Source organism: Lathamus discolor, chromosome 4 (genome assembly GCF_037157495.1).
Source record: "Lathamus discolor isolate bLatDis1 chromosome 4, bLatDis1.hap1, whole genome shotgun sequence".
Classification (NCBI taxonomy): Eukaryota; Metazoa; Chordata; class Aves; order Psittaciformes; family Psittacidae; genus Lathamus; species Lathamus discolor.
The window spans coordinates 73,306,164-73,326,143 of record NC_088887.1 but is presented as its reverse complement, the minus strand read 5'-3'; the positions used below and the strand labels follow the sequence as shown (position 1 = coordinate 73,326,143).

The following is a 19,980-nucleotide window of genomic DNA, read 5'->3' as shown; positions in this document are numbered from 1 at the left end:
TCTCAACGCTGGTTCCAACTGCACAAATTGTGCTATATAATATCATCTCTCTTGTTCATGTTGTTCGGGGTTTTGGGGTTTTTTTAAGTATTCTTTATTTTAAATTTCCTCTCGGCCTAACCCATGCCAGTTTTTCCCTGCAGCTTGCTTTTTGTACTCTTCTCAAAATTTCAAGCTCAGAATTTTTCCCCTTCTTTGGGCTGCCACAATATGGAGAAAATAGTAGCATGTTTAGCATCAACCTTGGCTCTCTGTAATGCGAGAGAGTAGCATTTGCATTGCTCTCTCTTTACATACCAACTTTAATCTTCTTTCCTTCCTTTTGGTCCGAGTAAATGAGAACAAACCAGGAGCTGGGGTTGCTCTGTGTGCCAGAGGTGGCATGGAGCAACTCTGTGCAGTTGCTTTTACCTTACCAGTGAGTTGCAGTGCCAGCCTGATAGGTAGGCCTGTTCCAGGGCATACTTGGAGGTCTCATCTTGCTTGTCCTCATTGAACTTGATTAATATAAATGCTTCTGTAGCATTTTCTGAACTCGTGCAAGCTTCAGAAACACTACTCTCCCTCTTCTTTGAAAGCTCTCTGAAGTGGTAATCTTGGACAAGTTCCTGTGTGATGTACTGTAGGTTACCCTGCTCTTGCAGGGGGGTTGGACTAGATGATCTTTTGAGGTCCCTTCCAACCCTTGGGATTCTGTGATTCTGTGATTCAGTTCCTTAGTTGATGCTTGCAGAACAGAATTTTTGAGCAGTCAACCATTCTTGATCTTCCACAGCACTTAAGTACTGTTGCCCAGCCAAAGTATAGAACAATAGCTTTATCTGTAGCTATCAAAAACTAAGAAGTCATCCTTAGGAAGGAGCTGAAGGAATCTAACTGTGTGGTATGGATATGGGAAGAGTCATCATGGCTTTAAACTGACAAGATAGATCAGGCATTGGGAAGGAGCTTTTCCCTGTGAGGGTGGTGAGACACTGGCACAGGTTGCCCAGGGAAGCTGTGGCTGCCCCATCCCTGGCAGTTTTCAAGGCCAGGTTGGATGGGGCTTGGAGCAACCTGGTCTAATGGAAGGTGTCCCTGCCCATGGGGTTGTAACTGGATGAATTTTAAGGTCCTTTCCAACCCAAACCATTCTGTGATTTTATTTTGACCACTTTTCCTGGGTATAGCTCCAACCACGCTTTATCAAAATGCTCCACCATGGTGTTAGGTAATAGATGTACCTAATCTAGTGTAAAGAGTACCAAAACCAATAGGAGTGCTCTGCCTTGACTGAGCAAAGAGGTACCAAATCCACCCAGTCACCCACACAAAAGTGATTGCGGTTGTAATTTGTGACACGAAACACAACTGGAAAACTCCCCAGTGTTCCAGAGTTGCAGTTATGTTTCATTATTTAAGTATACAGTAGTAACCAGTATTCACAAGCAGTACTTTCTAAAGCAGCTCGTCTCCTGAAGCTTAAGTGAGTTCCCATCTAGACTCTCACCTGTTTGTATCATTCTGAAGGTGAAACTACTTGTGTTTTGTTTGCGGTTCTAGGTTGTTCATGAGAGATACTAAAATACGCAGATAAACGTCTGGCACTGTGTACAGGATCTCTCGGAATCTGTGCAAGGAAGTGACTTGCAGACTTCATGGGTTTGACACTGGGTTTGTGTAGAGCTGTGACATTCTGTCATCGGTTTGTCTCTGCAGAGACTTCAAAGTAATGCTGAGTGCAAAGGCTGGTATTCCACAGCATAGAATGGTTGTTGTTATGCCAAATGTCTATTGTTCTCCACACATCTAGAATCTTCGGTCTCATGTGTGGAGTATATGCATGAGAGTGAGATGTGTTGCACAGCTGGGATTTTTGATGAAATAAAGAAGGAAGGTGAATTTCCTAGTGGCTCTGTGTATGCATATATGTGCTGGGTATGCAGCTCCCCTGGGCTCTTGAACTAGAGCTTCAGTTTTGCCTTTGTGGTATTCACAGGCGTGAACACATACACTGAGTCTTCCAAATACGATGAGGGTGTTATTAAAAAGAATGCCACCCTGCATTTTGTTATACTTGTGTTTTACTGTGCATCCTTGGGAAGCAGCCTTGGCCTTTGTTATTTAATCATTTGGTCCACTCTTATTCTGCTTTGTCAATTGTACTTAACTTGTATAGGGCTTGATAGTCTCTTAAATTCTAAGAAATGCATTTGCTGTCTTCTGGGGAGCTGTAAACAGGATCTAAGTTTCTGTCTAGTAAAGGTCCTTTTCCTTTTCTGAGTATCACAGAGATGTTTGTATTGCTTCAAGAAAGAACATCTCTTGGGACAGCTTAACCTGTGCTGAGACTTCAGAGGTACGGGCTCAAGACTGGATAAAAGTAATGGGATTCATCTCACCTGATACTGGTGTCTGTCATGAAGTTTGTACATAAATACTTGCCTGCAGCCCTGCTTGGTGAAGGGAAATGGGTGATGATGATATGTTTTGTCATAAGGAAGTGTTTGAGACCAAAGACAACTACTGTGTGAGTTGGTGCTGGCAGAAATTGCTGGTATCTCAGATGGTTCTTGGGATGGTGTTTGTTACTGGCAGCGCAATGGCTCACTGAATAGTCTCAGTTGTCACTCTGTAATGTAACTACTCACGAACATTTGGATTTCCTGGTATCTATTCTTTCCCTACTCCTAGAATAGGTCAATTAAAACAAAAATCCATTCTGTAAAAGAAGTCCAGCCCTACTGCTGCTTCCTTGTATCAGCTCCCCAGGAGATTTTGCCAGTTCTTGAGGTGTTCCACACTGACAGGTAAATTACTTGCTATTTAACTGCCACTTAGAGGCGTGTTTGCTCCTGTTTCTGGAGCAAACACGACTCCTTTTGTCATCAAGTTAGATTTCTGCCTGGGTTATGTTGGGCTCAGGCTAACATACTATTAACATGCTGTTAACAGGTGCGATAACAAGTTTGTGCCTCTGTGCCACTACTGAATTAACTTCCTCTGTTACAAGAGCCTCATTCAGAAGACATCACCCGCTGCTGTAGCCCTAGAAGCCGTAAGTCTAGTTTTCTTTTAATTCAGGACAAGTTTTCTACAGCATCTTTTCTGAGGCAAGAGGGATGTGAGGACTGGAGACCTGTTCAAGACATGAGAAGGCTGCGTGGTTTGTATCTTTGAATACAAAATGCGAAGCTCAGTAACAGTATGGTTGGTTTTCTGGAAGAAAGCTGCGTTTGTCCCTTGAGGTTTAGAATACTTTTCTGTATCAGAGTATTTGCTTTTCAAAGGCAGTGTCTTGTTCCTTCATAGCCCATGAGGCTCAAATGTTTGGTCTTTATGAGTTCACAGATCTTGCTTGCAGAATTCACTCTGATCTTTCTAATTATCTGGTGGAGAAGAACCCAAATAGCCTCTCAGCTATTCTGAGTCTGTCAAGAAAATCAGCCTGGGAGTGGAAGCCTGGGATGATGATGTCTGAGTGCTTTTGCAATGTTGGAGTTGGGTGAAATTCACCTCTCTAGTTCAGAGACAAGGAATGGCCATTTCTGCTCCGAGGAGACTGTTTCTACAATCTCTGCGAGATCCTTTCCTATCATTCTGGTTTGCACCAGTGATGTGATTTCCCCTGCATGTTTCCAAGAAGGTAAGACTGGACCTAGCATGTTCAAGTCACTTCTGATTTTTGTGACTTTGCTTTCCCACTCCAGAGGCTGCCCATGACCTCACTTCAGGTGCAGGGAATTTCTGCAGCTGCTAAACCGTAGCATCTAAATGTCTTTTCAGTTTAGGATTGGTACCATGCTTGGTTTAAGAATAACTTGAGCTAATATAACACTAGGTGCACACAAGTATTTGTAGCTGAGTTTCACTTATTTAGCAATGGAAAGTGAAAATGTAACAGTAAGCAGTGAAGGCCTTAAGGGGTTTGGGGTTTTTTTGAAGGATGCGGTGTTGCTGCTAGCAGAGGAGGGCTCAAAGCATTCCTGAGGTACCAGGTGGTTGCTGGAATAATGGAATTCTGGAATTTTCCCCCAGAAAAGTGGGAAGCATGCATGTTCACAGATGTTCCTGGGGTAAATAGGGAAGTATTCCAGAGTTAAGGGTGACTGAATGGAACTGCAAGTTTAACTTCAGCCAGTTTTGCTCAGATTACTTGTCCCTCATTTTGCCACTGCCACTGCTTGCTACCTTTTGCAGATGGCTGCTGTCCTCTGCAGGTGGGGAAGGAGGAAAGAGGAAAAGGGGATTTCTTCAGCTTACTATTTCTGCATTAAATGTGTGACTGTTTTTTTTTCTAATTAGCAACAGTTATCTTCTAAGTATATCTGAAGTAAGTTTTTTCATGTACTATGTGCTGGCAACAAAATGTTGTTTAATAACATGTTGTTAATGCTATTAACAGGATAGGATTATATCAAATCCTATCTTGCTGTGGTAGGACATGATATAAATGAATTAAAAGGTTTAATGTTCAATTTGTGTCCTACCTTAAAAACTAATGCTAATCTTCCAACCCAAAAAAAGCCTGGAGTAGAAGTCATGTTTTGGATACAAATCGATGAAAAACATGATTGTAACACAGGATCTTGAATCGGGGAATTTAACCTTGCCTGAATTACTTAAAATCGTGCAACACCACCATTTTCAAATATCTGAGAATAAAATGCCAAGAGATATTTTTACTGTAGAGGGTTTTTTTTCTGTTTAGGAGTTGGTATTCCTGGAAAAATATCACAAACCAACCTTAAAAATCAGCTCCCTGGGTTGCCAGGCTTTGTCTGTAGTGTGAAGATGTGGATGCAGTTCTGTACCACCAGTTCTGTGCTCCAGCTGAAGTTTCTTCTGGCCAGTAGATGGAGACGGTACAATTGAGTATTAGCAGGCCATACTCTGGTAGTGGGGAAGGTTGCTCCCTTACAGTCTCTTAGCCAGAGTGTTAAACTGTAACTTCTGTTTACTGGAAACCTGTGCACAGAGCAGGTAGTTTGTCTCAAGAGCTGCCTGCTGCAGCCCCGGAGAAAGAAAACAAAGAGGGGGTGTTAAATCAATAGAGGCTTAACCAGATCTTATCCCTGCCCCTGTTTTCTCCCATCACTGAACAGTGTGAATAATAAATACGCCCATAAATAAACATCTTGCTGTCAAATGAAACTGCCACAGCAGCTTTCTCCTTGCTGCTATGGAGGCATACTCTGGAACCTGCCACCTTTCCTCATCCACAGAGTAAGAAGGAAATGAGTTTCATTTGAGTTGCCCCACGGGAGTCTCTGGGAGGAGAAGGAAAGGAATGACAGTTTGAACGTGTGTATGAGCTCCTGAGGCTCTGCATTAACATCAGAAGGTGAGGATTTCTATCCTTGAAATGAATGAAAGCTTAAGATGTTGCTGGAAGTGGCAGAATGTGATAAGAAAATACATTTAAAGTGGAAGTTACAAAGGGTTAATCGGGGGAGAGGAAGGATGTGAAATCTGAGACGATGGAGTCTTCATTTGCCCTCATTGCTATTAATATCTTGTCACATAATATATATCACCCTTAGGGAAAAGAAACCAAGCAAACAAAAAAACCCCATAACCCAAACAAGCTATATATAAAATGGCCTAGCCCAAGCCTCCATGCTGCTGGAAGTGGACTCTCATCACTCTTGAGCATAAACCAGAACCCTGAGTAGTTGCACACTGTAACTCCTGTTTTCTAAATAAACAATTAACAGCTCCTCACATGAGTGCAGGAGGTCATCTTTGTACTGCCTAACTTTTCAGCCACGTTGGCTTTAGTGTTTGTTCTGCTGTAATCCCAAGTCCCTTTCAATGCTATAGAAAAGAGGCTCTGGGTTTGGATGCTGTGTTCTGTAGGTCTATTTTATCTCTTTGGTGCAGGTGCTAATGTTTTTTCTTACCAAAATGACAAGGAAAAGTCAAACAAATTAACTTCTTGACAACAAAACAGTGGGAGTTTGTGTCTAAACTGAGAGACCTGGACACCTAAATTATTTTCTCTTGCCCTTATGCTGAAATACTATCTCCAACTTCGAAAGCACAAGCAAGGTTCTATCAGATCATCTAAAACCATCCTAATTAATTTTCCTCAAAATTCTAAACTTCTCTGGTATTACTCTAGCTATAGTAGAGGAGACTGATCACTTTGATTGGAAAAAGGGCAATGCTGAATGACTCTAGGCTGGTCTTCCCTGGAAAAATTCCTTCCTAAGGACAGAGTGGAGCAGCAGGTGCTGCAGTTGCCACTGCCAGGGCTGTTCTGTGCAACCATCTGTGCCCCTTTGCCTTGACCTCAAATGCAGTCCTGATGCAGTACTGGAAAAGGGATGTAGCAGAACTGGAAAGGTGGAGAAAGAGGTCAGAAGTGTAAGAAGTACACAGTGCAGGCAGCTGAGGTGTGACTAAAGGGGTTAGGGTCCTTCAGGCTGGAAAAAAGTGACAACAGGGTGCCCAGGGAAGCTGTGGCTGCCCCATCCCTGGCAGTGTTCAAGGCCAGGTTGGACGGGGCTTGGAGCAACCTGCTTTAGTGGAAGTTGTCCCTGCCCATGGGGTTGGAACTGGAGGAGTTTTAAGGTCCCTTCCAACCCAACCCATCCTGTGATTCTATGGCAACTCCAAGGGAAGCAGAAGAGATATCTGTACACCTGTGAATGCAGGGGAGTAGGTGAATAGGGAGCAATTCACTGTTTCTTTTAACACAGATCAAATGCTGCCTGAATAAAGTATTAGGATATTTAAAAACCAGTAAGGAATAATTTTTTCAGATGCTGTGATTGAAGCATAAAACGAATTTCTGATGGAAGTCAAAAACCAAATCAGACCAATAGTTTATAAGGGAAGGTGTACGAATGGTTAATAAGCAAGGTGCTCCTGAGGAAAATACTTGCTCAAGAAGTCCATATATTGTCAGCTGTCAGAAGCTGGGAGAGTTGGCTAGAGAAAGGATTGCTCTACATTTGTCCCTTTTTTGGTACTCTTTCCCTCAGGCTCCCTGACTGTATCTCCTGTCAGGCACCCGGTGCTCTGATCAGGCTTCACTTGGCCGTTTGTACATGTCCTTCATTATAGCACTCCTCCTTTTTCCCTCCCCAGTTTTGTTCATACAAATCAGAATCTCCTCACTGTGTATCCATGGGGCTTTATGAGATTTAAGTAATTCTTCGCCCAGGTCGTATGGGATCAGCTAGAACAGGAATCACTTCATATAAAACATATCTCAGTGCTAACATTCTTGTTGACACTCGCTCTGGGGCCTGAGAAGGAAAAATGTTTCATTAACTTGGCCCTGCTGATTGTTACCTGGATTGTAGAAGACAAAGGAGAAATCCATAATCAAATAAAAATGTAATAAACTGTTCTATCACTTCTTTCTCTGCACCATTTTGAAGGAGGTAGTGGATTTTTTCATGTATTCAAATGTGGCAAATCTGAAATGCTGAATTTTAGTAAGTTACGCAATGGATCAAAGTGCAGTAGAAAGTAATGGCATGCAGTGGGACTCTCTGGCTTTCCCTAGTAGAAGATTAAACCGTTCTAATATTAGGGCAGTTTTATGAGCACTGCAGCCCCTTTGTTACTGATCCGCCTCTTTAGGAGGAGATCTTGCAGCAGGAACTAGGGATTAAGATTTCCTCCCCAGTGCCGGAGGGAGATAGGGCACAGCACAGATGTGCGATGCCCAGTGTTGTCAACAACTGCAGAGAGACCGTGGAGGGAACAAACTGAACAGGCAGTGGTGAAGCAATTGGCAATATCAAAGAAAAGAATGCATTTCAGATTTAAAAGCACGAGATGATAGGCATATGAAGAGCTGGATAAATTTAGTATAGACTATTATTAAAGCTCCTGGTTGCTTTAAGATATTTTCTGGGAACTATTCTGGTTAAGCCTGTCCTATTTCAGCAGAGTGACTTCAATCCAGTTATATTTTAAGCGCCTGTTCATTTTGAAACCTAATATTTAAAAAATAAGATTATTTTTTTTTTCTCTTCTGTTGCAAATAGCAAATGATCACTACAGAAAATTAAGGTATTTTTAGAGGAGAAACGTGTCCTCAAGATTACTGAGAAACCAAAACCTATTGTTTTCTGTGTTTCATTGTCAGAGCAAATAGTGAATCTCATATTTAAAATATTTATAAAGTAGAAAACTGTACAATAAACTGAAAGATTATGGGACACCATAATGCTGAAGGGAATGCAGGCTTACATGACATACAGACCAGTAACTGAGGAAACAGAAAAAAATACTAGTGACAACAAACATAAGGGAATTTCCTCTCTTGAGTGAAGTGGGAAAATTATCTAATTGGAAGCAGTGGTAATGAATTATGGATGATTATGTTAGGTGGAAAAAAATAAGCATGGGAAAAACTCTTTGCCTGTACCCTGTATCTCAGAAAATGAAGAGACTAAGCAAAATCCATTCCCTGTACGTCTTTCAGCATCAGAGGGTGGTGAGGCACTGGAATGGGTTGCCCAGGGAGGTTGTGAGTGCTCCATCCCTGGCAGTGTTCGAGGCCAGGTTGGATGAAGCCTTGTGTGGGATGGTTTAGTGTGAGGTGTCCCTGCCCATGGCAGGGGGGTTGGAACTAGATGATCTTGAGGTCCTTTCCAACCCTAACCATTCTATGATTCTATGACACAGGATAGGACAGTATTCCTCACGTACACTTAAAACTTAAAGCCCAAGTTGCTACAGATACAGAACAGGTTGAATAGGAGCGTTGGCAGTGATAGACCACCTAACGTGTTTGCAGGGGAAGAACATGGCCAACAGTTCAGTGTGTCATTGTCAGCGAGCTGATGGGAGTACGCACTTGATCTACCTGAGCTTTAAAGAGAATGTGCCGTCCTGATTTGAAAGTAGACTATAGCAGAAAGTAGACCCTGATGTTGTAAATTACTTTTCTTATCACCGATGCTTTCTATTTTTTTAGTCTAAATTCTGCTTTTAAGAGGAGTCACTTTGCTTTCATTTTTTGGAATTTTGTTTCTGAGGATGACAACCACAGTAGATAAAAGATAAGCAGAAAAATAAACGCTTTTCAAGTCTCTAGTCATTTGATGATTTGATTTTATTACATGTAAAGCATGCAGATCCTGCTAAGCTTTCTACAGTGAAATATTGTGTCTGTAAATTATTTAATAACTTTCACTTTGTGAGCAGAAAGTTTCACAGATGCCTTTTGAAGAAGGAATTTAATTAATGATAATAAACTCAGATAGACAGAAAATAGATGGGCTTGTTTCTCTTCACTGTGCTGCATTTCTCATGCGGGAAGCAAATAAATTACTACCCTTAGAAGACCCAGCTTCTGGTCTGACATTTAGGAATGGGCTAATTTCAGGGGCTGCATTCTCAAACAGCAAACTCATATGCTGGGTTGATGTTTGCTTTGACAAGTTTTATGGTTGCTCCCTCCAGCCAGATTTAGATGTCGTAAAAATTAGCACAGAAGAGAATGGAGAAGACAGTAATTGAGCCACCTGCTGTAACTGGCCATTATTAAGGCAAAATGTTTATCATCCAGCACGAAGTTAGAAAGGACCCATGGGAGATCTTGAATGTGACAGAGCACTGGATAAGGTTCCCCCGCCATCTCTTTAAAGTGGGGATTATCCCAGGATTTATTCAGACACACTGATATGTTCCAGATGTATTCCCGTGCAGGAAGTCACAGCAAAAATATTGGCGGGGGGGGGGTGGGAGTGGGGGTGGGGAGAAGAGGAGAACAAGAAGGAAATCATGGAATTTCATGAGAATCCTTAAGACTGATAATGCTAGAAGCCATGCTAAACCATCCATATTCTTCTCATTTTCATAATTGCAAGGGGACTCTTTTCAGCTGTGTTTATTCATGGTATAAACTCTGAGGGGCTGCAGAAATGGCATTTTTCTCTGGTTTAGAACCATATGTACTTATATTTGTTCGGGTACTTAAATGATTCTTCTTCATTGCAGTGTTAAATGGTCTTATAATAATTTCATTAATTTAATTGCACTGTTCTCCTGGAAAGTATCACCTTTTTTCTTAACAAATAAACAGTTTGTTCTGTCCAAAATGACCAAAAAACCTAAAAGAGAATGAACTGGGAGAACGCTGGGAGTTCTGCCCTAAACAGTGAATTTTAAGAGCACATTTCTATTTCAAACAACATGTTTGGTCATCTTATCAAACAGTAGTATCGAAAGATTAACATGGTTGGTTGGTTGGTTTCTAAAAGACACATTCAGCAAGGAAATGATGAGCTTTCATTCCTGCCCAGCACACTGCATCTTGCATAGCAGGCTTGATGGCACTTGATGAAGGAGGCAGCTCTTTTTTAGTTATTTTTGTTATTCAACATGCAAAATCTTTTCATATCTGTAAATATTTTCTCTTTCCATTATCACTTCTCTCTCCTTACCATGACAGAAAAGGTACATTGTTTCTGGTGGAAATAGTGGCATAAATACATATTTTGTCCTCATATTCAGTGTTCTTTTTCTCTTCTATTGGGAAGAAAGGCGAAAATGAATAGCAGGAGAGGAAACCTCAATATAAATAGCAAAAAGATACTTGGTTTATTAAAAACAAACCCCAAAACACAAACCTCTGTATTTTTCCTTGCCTTCTATTTTCTTGAAGGTTCTGGTATTTGTAATTTAAGAAGTTCTTATTTTATAAATAATAATAAAAAATACTATTAATGTTTTAATTTATATTGCAGTAGTTGGCAGTTTTGTCCATTAATGAATCCTTTGGAATTCTCAGTGCCATTTAAAAAATGGGGCATTTATTTCTCCTTGGATTTGCAGAAGGAAAGAAGCAAGCATGAAGCAAATACAAGCCCGTGCAATCTACCTAATTTTCAGGAGTACAAATCGTTCAGGAATTTCAAGCGAACTTTTAACTCTAAAGTTTCAGGGAAGATTCATCTATTCACCACCGCATTGGTGATCACCTTGGCATGAATATGCAGCTAACGTAACAAATGCATTAGTTCTGAAGCAGGCAAATCCATTGGGCAATACAAGGTAAATAGGATAGCATATAACAGACGTGATGTATGGTATTAAGAGGTTAGGGAGAGGAACTTGTTCCAACAGCTTGACACACAAAAGCTCTCTTTATATAAATTCTTAAGGGCTTGGAAAACCTTTTGCATACACCACTGAAAGCTTCTCTTTTAATTCATGATACTATACACTTTGAGTGGGCAGTAAACAAAATCTGTTAATTGGCTGGCTTTAAGTGCTTAAATGGCTTCTTTACAGTGTTTCTTTCACATGAAAATCCTAAAGTCCAGCATGGAAATGGACTCCTTTGCTCCCTGGCTAAATACTTACTTGGGATTTTTATTTTGTGGGGCTTTTTTGTGTGTTTGGTTTTTTCCCTCTTTTCTTTCCTCAGAAGTTAAGATATGGTCCACTGCTAGTATTATATTCACTGTGAGATTGGTGAGACCCTGGCACAGGGTGCCCAGAGAAGCTGTGGCTGCCCCATCCCTGGCAGTGTTCAAGGCCAGGTTGGACAGGGCTTGGAGCAACCTGCTCTAGTGGAAGGTGTCCCTGCCCATGGCAGGAGCATTGGAACCAGATGGTCTTCAAGGTCTCTTCCAAAATAAGCCAGTCTATGATTGTGAACATTGTTAATTACCACAGCTTCTATCTATAGTTTGACATTGCATTCTGATGTGGAAGCAAGAAAGACACATTAGTTCAACATTAGTAACCTTACCAGAAGAGCTAGTGGTAGGACAATATTAACAACTGAAGACTGTAATAATATTTTGGGAAGACATGGGTAAAAATATATTGCAAAAAGTAGCCACTGAAATGGCAAGATGCATGTGTGCTACAAAACCTGTAATAAAAATAATAGTGAAATGATCCTGAAGAAAAATGGATGGATAGTTCTGTTATGCTCTTGCAAAACCAGATAAATTAACACAAGGTAACATGAAGACATATGAGAAAGAGCCTAAAATTGACTAATCAAATGCCATAGGTTTCCAAGACTGAGTCCTAAACCACATTTATACAAGAACACACTGATAAATCTATCAGGAAAGTATTTGCTGAAAGGGTCTTTGAAACAAAATTTCAGGCTCCAGGAAAACATCTGTGGAATGTTTTATGAAACAGAATTACTAGATAAAAGACAGATCTGAAATATAGAGATTTCGATGAGGGCAGCACCTTAGCTTCTTACTGTAATAAAATGCAGAAAAATGTTTGAACTCAACACATAATTTAAAGTATTTTACAAAAGAGGCATTGATTTTTAAGGCCAGAAGGACCCCTGAAGAACCTAGTCTGACCCTAGTGTAAACCAGACCAAAGAACTTCATCTACATGCTTGGGTTTTGAATCCAGTAATTTAGTTTGACGAATCACGCAGGTGGGCAAAGAAGTTACCACATGGCAGGTGAAAATGCAGATTTGCAGGTACTCTGCCACAGCTGCCCACAAGCATGCATACCTTCTAGAGCCTCGCAGCAAAAATGTCAGTGAAAAAATAACTGCACATCATCCATCCCAGCATGTGACAGGTGCGAAAGTGAAGGCTTTCCAGAGATCCATGTTTGCATTCCATCGTAGCTGTTGCTATCTCTTTCCTAACAGGGAACAAGGCAGAAAGCACAGTGAGGCAGTCTCTCAAGACGGCAGAACCCTTTTAACATATTTGTCTCCTTCCTTTCTTTTCCTTGGGTTCTCCCTTATCAGGTCAGGCAGAAATGAATGATCATGCCAGCTTGGTCTTGCTTAATCTGAAACCCAGTTCCAGCTCTTCTCTTCTTTGCCAGTGGACGCAGACAAAGCTTACCTGTTTTCATTGGAAACATGAACTAACTAGGACCATTTCTCAAATTTCAATGACTTTTTAAAAACAAATGCTGTTCTCTCAAATTTTTTTGTTTACTTCACGTCCCAACAAATCCCATATCTCATTCAACAGGGGGAAATGTAATCCTACGTACTACAGGAAGCTAACAGCAGTGATGACTGCTTTTCTTAGCAATCACATCAGAAGAGTGAGAATTGCTGCTATTTGTAATTTACATGAGAGAAATATGTTTCAGAGAAAAATTGCTACTTAAGAATGTAGAGAGCATCAGGGGAAATGGATGGGTGAAAGATAACTTTATGACTAAATAGATAAACATCAAGAAGAAGTAAAGAAATCTATTTAGATGCCAGTCCCTAGTTGTCCTTGATACCTTCAGAAGATGCAAGAATCAAAGAGTTAACTAAACAAACACACGCTAGCTTGCCCATGGCTCTTGGAGAAATGACCAACATATCATCTTTGATGCTTCAGTAAGTATACCGTCCAAGACAGTATTTCACTGTTGCTCTTTGGAGCTCAGTAATAAATGACCAGTAGCTGCAGGGCAACCTGTTACTTCTGTTCAGTACTGAGAAATGTCTCAAGGTCACTCAGACTTGGAAGGCATTGAAGATGACCTCACTCATCTGGTGTAGATTACAACAACTCTTTTGTTACGTGTGAATGAGGCATTAGTGATCTGGAAGTCGACATAAAAAAACACCAGGAAATTCTAAATGCTACAACTGACCCTTCCAACCCTTGGGATTCTGTGATTCTGTGATTCTGTGACCCTTGCAGTGCTGCACTAACCCTAACCGCACCTTAAAGTCAGAGTTAAAGCTGCTGGCAAAATAAGCATTTGGGAAAAGGCAATCTTGTTTATTATGTCAGTGTTATGTTCATGTGGTCAGGCAGTTGGACTAGACGACCATTGTAGGTCCTTTCCAACTGAAATACTCTATTATATCTTAATTCTATTCTATATTGTCAGAATGAGAACCTAATCTTCCTTCTTGATCTTCTACAGGCAGACCACATATTTTGTGTGGAAGAAGTCTGAGGAAAAGCAACAATAATTATGATCTTAGGAAGTATTGACAGTGAAAGGCAATTTGCAGCCTTTCAGTCAGTAACATATGTACTTCGGTTCCGGTTTCAGGGCTCAGCAGAGGTAAGTTCTCTTGATCTCACAAGGCTGGTTGGCATACGCACTGAGGTATTCGTAGTGAGGTGTTTGTGCAAAGATGCGCTGCTGTTGACAGCAAAGGAATTTGTCTTTTGGGGACTAAGTGAGGCCAGGGCTTAGATGGAAAAAAAAAAAGTAGTTATAGCATTCACATATCATTCTCTTTCCTCTGGTTATTAAATAAAGAGATGATAGGTGGGATCCTCAAATGGTCTTTAAATGATAGATACTCCGAGGGGTTACTTTAAATACATGCTTAGTTTGCTGCTCCCTCCTGGGTCACCAAGAGAACCTCAAAGATCTGAGGTGTCTTCTTCGCAAACACTCACCTGTGTGTTCCACCCTGTCCTCTTCCTGAAAAAACAACTGGGTAAAAGGCTGGAAAAGGCTCAAAGGAATGCACACCCTAACACTTCAGTTATGCAAATGCTTAGCGGTGTTTTAAGAGCCGCTGTACGCAGACAACTGTGCCGGTCTCCTAAGGATGTGACAGCCTTTATGCTACACCTCCATGTCTTCTCTGGAGAAGGCACACCCCCAGCCACGGTCCCCTTTCTGCTTACTGCAGTGGAGATTGTCTGGAGAGATGGCCCTTGAAGCCCAGATTGCTACTACCTGATAAATTTCACAGGTATGTGGCTGTTTAACGAGGAAGCAGATCTAGATTGCTAACTAGTAACCATAACGTGCATGCACTACCCACACACCCAGTCCTTTGGTTTCTCTGTGCCTCAGGCAAGCACTTTGGGTACGATGAGCGTGGAGGAACGGATACCCCTCGGTAAACCAAGCCCCGATCTGTTCTCCGTGGAGTCCTGCCGAGAAGCCGGGCTATTAACGGGTTTGCACAGACCCCCTGAGGCGGTGTCCTGGCTCCTCCGGGACGAGCCGCCCGGCTTCTCAGCCTCGCAGCTCTGGCGAGTGAGCCGATTCCTTCCCCAGGGGCAGCAGGGGACGGCCCGCTGCCGCTCAGGGCACCTGCTCGGACGGTGGCCCCGACCCACAGAGCGGGACAGCAGGCTAGGCGGGAGCGGCGGCCCTGAGGGGGCTGCGGCGGCCGCCGCTTTAACCCGTCCCTGGCTGCTACCTGAGCGCCGCTCGCCCCTCCTGGTGCCCGGCAGGAGCAGCGGGCTACCTGGATCCCCAGCACGGCAGGGCGGTGGTCGCTGCTGCTGCTGCTCCTCCTCCCGACGGGCTGCACCGCCGGGGCGAGGACCCCGCTCCCTCCGCCGCCGGCAGCGGCCATGGAGAGCCGCCACCGCCTGTGAACGCTGGAGGGGGCTCTCGGCCGCCTCCTCCCGCCGGCGGCTCCCCCTCCGGGAGGGGGCAGGGTTAGGGGAGGTGCAGCCGCGGCAGCGCGGAGAGCGGCGTCCAGTTCCCGCTCCCGCGGCGTGCCGGCGGCGGCAGGACCCCCGGCTCCGCAGCCGCGCTGTCCGCTCTCTCCTTAGCGCCCGGCCCGGTGGGCTCCCCCCACTGCAAAGCCGGACATGGCGACCCCGCTCCTGCGAGCCCCCGGCTGTCCTCCTCCTCCCCCCGCCGCAGCCACCACCACTCCTGCCGCCGCCTTCTCCTCCTCCTGCCCACGGAGCTTTTAATGGCCCGGACCTCCGGCGGCCGAGCGCGACTGTCCCTGCACCCGCCGCAGCGAGGAGAGCCCGCGGGAGCCCGCGCAGCCCCAGCCCCGCGCACGGTAAGGGCGGCACGGCGAACAATGGGGCCGGGCGGGAGCGGCGGCGGGTGCCGCCCGCCGGGCACCGCGGCGTGGGCTGTGGGCAGGCGGCGGGACCCGCCCGCGGGGCGCCGGAGGGCGTGAGGGAGCCGGCGGCCGGCACCACCGCCCCCTCCCCGGGCGGTGACAACCGGCGGACAGCTCAGCCCCGCGTAATCCCATTACCGAGGGTAATCCGCGGGGAGGCTCACAGACCGCCTTCCCTCCGCGCTGCCCCCGGGGCGGCCGCTCAACTTGGTGCCTTTCGGACCCGACCCCCCGCGGCGGTTGCCCGGCGGCGGCTGGGACGCCCCGGGGCGGGAGCTCTGAGGGGACGCTCGGTGGCGGCCGGAGTTGGAGGGAGGGAGGGAGGGACGGGCGGGCGGGCGGGCGGACGTCCCCGCTGTCCCGAGGGAAGGTTTAGCCCAGGCTGGCGGGGAGGTGCCGCTCCGGGGGGCGTGCGAAGGCAGCTCGGCCCCACGGCGGCCCGGGGAGGGCAGGACGGCCCGGCCCGGGGCCGGGCCCAAGCGGTGGCGGTGTGTGTGGGCTGCCCGCTCGGCCCCGGCCAGCGCCGCCCCCCCCGCCCCGGGCTCCCTTCGCGGCGCTGGCGGCTGCCGGTGCTCCCCTCAGCCCTCCCGCCCAGGGGTGCGCCGAGGCGGCTCTGGCCTGGTTCCTTCGACGCCTCAGACATCGCCTTGCCCCTGCCCGAGAGGGAAAGTTCTCCGCTTTGGGGTATAAGCGGCCTCAAACGGGCATGAACCGCTGGGGAAAGTTTTGAGTAAACAGAAGTTATTTTCCGAGTGGGAGCTCGTGTGTAGTGGGCCTTATCATTCGTGATCCGTCTGCTTTCCTTAAAGCAGACGCAAATTCTGTGCGCTTGTGGTACAAAGTTGCCGGTTTTGCCTGATTGCTGGCATGAAATAAATGAAACGCATAGTGTATCTTTTTCGGTCACAGCCTTCTTACCACGGCTTCCTTCAAAGAGATCTGTCCCTAGAGAGCTGAGAGAGAGATGATTGCTCTGAAGGAGCAGTGTCGCACAGCTGTTTCACTCTCTGTATCTCAGATACTTACACTCCGTGCATTGCGTCCAATAAGTATTTACAGCAGGCAGCTGATGCTGGAATCAAGTCAACAAAAACAAAATTCCTAAGGAGTCAAGAAAAGCCCCAAATGTTCTTGTGAATTAAGATATCCCCTTCCCCTACTTTTTTGTGCAAGAACTGCAGTATCTAGCTAATGAATGGATCTGAGCCCTTCAGAAATGGTCCCACATACCAAGAAAGTACAAAATCCTCTTAGCCATGCCTCATGTGTCTGACCTGCCGGTGTCTCAAAACTGCCTGCTGGTGACACGTCAGGACCAGGATGGGAGCCATGGGTGCTGTGCCCGCCGCGTTGCAGCGTGGGGCTTGTAGTTACCCTGACCTGCAGCCACGCTGATAAGCTCTATGTGCATAAGGAGCAGGCTGTGAATGAAGCCAGGTGAGAGCTTGTCGTCCCCCTTTGCACAGGCCCTCCCTGGTATCAGAAGTGCCTGATGCCAAGCAAAGTGTAACAGCTCTGTGGCTCAAGGATCCTGCTTAACGTTTTTGCTTTCTAGTTCATTCACTCAGGTATGGTTTTGCTCTAGGACTAGGTAGAGGCTCTTTCCTTTGCAAATAGCAAAGTTGAAAGGTTATGCATGACACGTTGAATGACAGTGGTTATTTTTGAAATCTGAGATGTTGCTATATAAGCCCAAACACACTCCAAATGCTCTTATCGCCACAGACTGAAGACGAAATGTAGCTGTGGAAGGGATCATTGGCAGTAGGGCCAACAGTGAGCATCATGGGAAGGGGTTAGAAAGCTGTATTTCTGTGCTGTTTTTTTTTGTGGTTTTTTTTTGTAATATCTAGTATATAGCAAATTAAATTGTGTTTTTCTTTTTCTTTTTTTGCTTCTATTTTTGTGAACAAACCAAACAAGCAGAATGTGTAACACATGGCAACATGGGATGTCAAAATGTCAAAAGTTGGTAAGAGATTGAATGTATAATAGCAAAGCTTGACTTCTATTTAATGGCTGGACTTCAAATTGGAAATCTTTTATCCTCTCCCATGTTGACACAGTTCATTAGTCATTTTGTGATCAATACTTTAAAGTGTGCTACTTGTAACCAAACTTTCTGAAAGAAAATTGTGGATGATAAATGACCAGAGGGGAAGCACCACTGAAATGCGATGGTCTGAAAAATGAAAGAGAAAGACTTGATTTAGGAGATGTATTTCTGCATTAAAATTTAGATCAAGAATTCTGAATTTAAAGAGCTATTCAGTAAACTTTCCCTGCTGATTTTAGATTAATTTGATTTAGGAAAAAATCCAAACTTCTCCTGAAGAAATACATATAGGATGAAAATTAGCAGCTCTTTTTAAAAAATAGAAGAATTTTTGACACTGATGAATACAAGGCTGCCAGTGCTGGCAGCTTTTTAGATTCTGTATGCTTCCTAATGGAGCTGTGCAAAAGAAATGCTGCTCTGGTTTGAAATATCCTTGCATTAAGTCTTTAGCTTGTTCTTGGGCACAGGTTTCTAAATCTGAAGGGACTCACTAGTGCAGTGTCTTATGAAATGTTAGGGCATGAGACTGGGGAAGATGGTCCATGGGACCATGTTATTTTCACAGTATTTGCAGTGACAAGTTGGCTGGTGGGCAGAGAAATTCCAGTGCTGACAGTGGGATAAAGGATCATGGGCCTGTTGCTGGTGGAGCGTGTATGTCCCCTCAGGCTTTGCAAAGTGGAAGGAAGACTGTGCAGGGAACAATATTGTGTCTTCACTGGTTGTTAATGGTTGTCCGTCCCTCTTTTCCGAGACTGGAATTTGAAGTGTGGGTAAGTGCTCTGACCTTGTCTCTGCTTCGCGTGGGGGAATGCAGATTGTGTCTTGCTGACTGCAGCGGGGAGCTGGATCCAGAACTTCACTGGAATCGACCTGACCCATCTTTTCAAGCTTAGGTTCGTAATTATAAGTATTTTTTGCAGCTGTAGGATTGGGTTGCAAAGCCCAATTATATACATAAATGAGGTTCTAGTGGATGTTCTCTGCAGTTAAACCTCTGTATTATCAATCTTGGTTACGCTGTAGGGTTGAATCACTATGTCTGCATTATACTTTTCATACTGCTGTGATATTAGTGATGGGGACTAAACTTACTGGTTTTGGTTTCTAGTTTGTTTTGGTTTTTTCCACTATTTTTTCATGGTGCTTATCTATGCGAATATCCTTATTTTATACACTCTTTTAGAAAAGCATGATAAAAATGCTGTTTATTGAATTTGGGTCCACCAACTTGTCCTGCTTTTTTTAGTTTCTTCTTTTAGTAGTTGGCATGTTTATCTTAAAAGGGCCTTTCCAGACTTAATTTCATGACTTTGTAAGGTTGCAGTTTGTGTATTTTCTATTTTTCCGTGTACATTTCTGACTGGTAGGTCATGAGTAGATGAAGTTTATACTTTACAGATGGTCTGCTGAATTAGGGAGAGTAAAGGGACAACTTGCTTTTCTGGTTGTAAAGGCACAGAAGACTAATTACAGAGGTATAAAAGGTCACGAGGCTCAGTCAGCTTTGAATTTATGCAAAATGTCAGTAAATCTGGCCTGCAGAAATGTAGGCGAATCGGACAATTAGGTCAGTCTTTATCAGATGTGGGCACTGGCTTGTTTGTAATCAATTGCAGCATGATGAGCTTTTTAGCCTTGTCTGTAATGAAGTGGACTTGATTAAATGTTATGAGCAATGAAAATATGATACGCCTTCTGGGGGATTTGAGAAACAGGGTGTGCAGCTACAGTTGTTTGGGGTTTCTTTTAGTCTGGAACTATAAATAGGGGAAACGATTTTTAATGTTTGGTTATCAGAAAGGGCTTAAAAAAGAATGGAGCCTCTGTTAGTTGGTACTCAAACAAAATGGAGTCGTGCTGGTGAAGTTCACAGAAGTGCTAAAATTCTGTTTTCTGTTGGTCTTGGAGGGAACTGTGATTTTTGTGATGTGCCCTCGAATGTTACGCAGTAAATTCTGTATAGTGAAACCTGGTTTTGTATCGCTGTATAAAATGGAGGAAGGAAGCCATGAAATCTGCATACTGAGGTTTACAGTAGATTTCTGTACAATACACATTTGTTACCAGGCACGAGGAACACCTGGGGGGTTGGGTGGTATTTTAGTGTGAGGCAGGGATGGTGTTTCCAGACTATGTTTTCTTTCCCAGGTCATAAATTCGGTGTAATGGTAAAGCCC

The 19,980-nt window shown here is 44.1% G+C and overlaps 1 protein-coding gene across 4 annotated transcripts in view; it reads left to right on the top strand.

Moving 5' to 3' along the window:
• The first annotated feature begins 15,315 nt into the window (after window positions 1-15,315).
• FARP1 (FERM, ARH/RhoGEF and pleckstrin domain protein 1) overlaps window positions 15,316-19,980 on the top strand; it is a 219,546-nt gene continuing 214,881 nt past the window's right edge. For all 4 annotated transcript variants that reach the window (XM_065678032.1, XM_065678031.1, XM_065678030.1 and 1 more), the window contains exon 1: window positions 15,316-15,675. The gene's annotated coding sequence lies outside the window, so the exon portion shown is untranslated. The remainder of the gene's footprint in view (window positions 15,676-19,980) is intronic.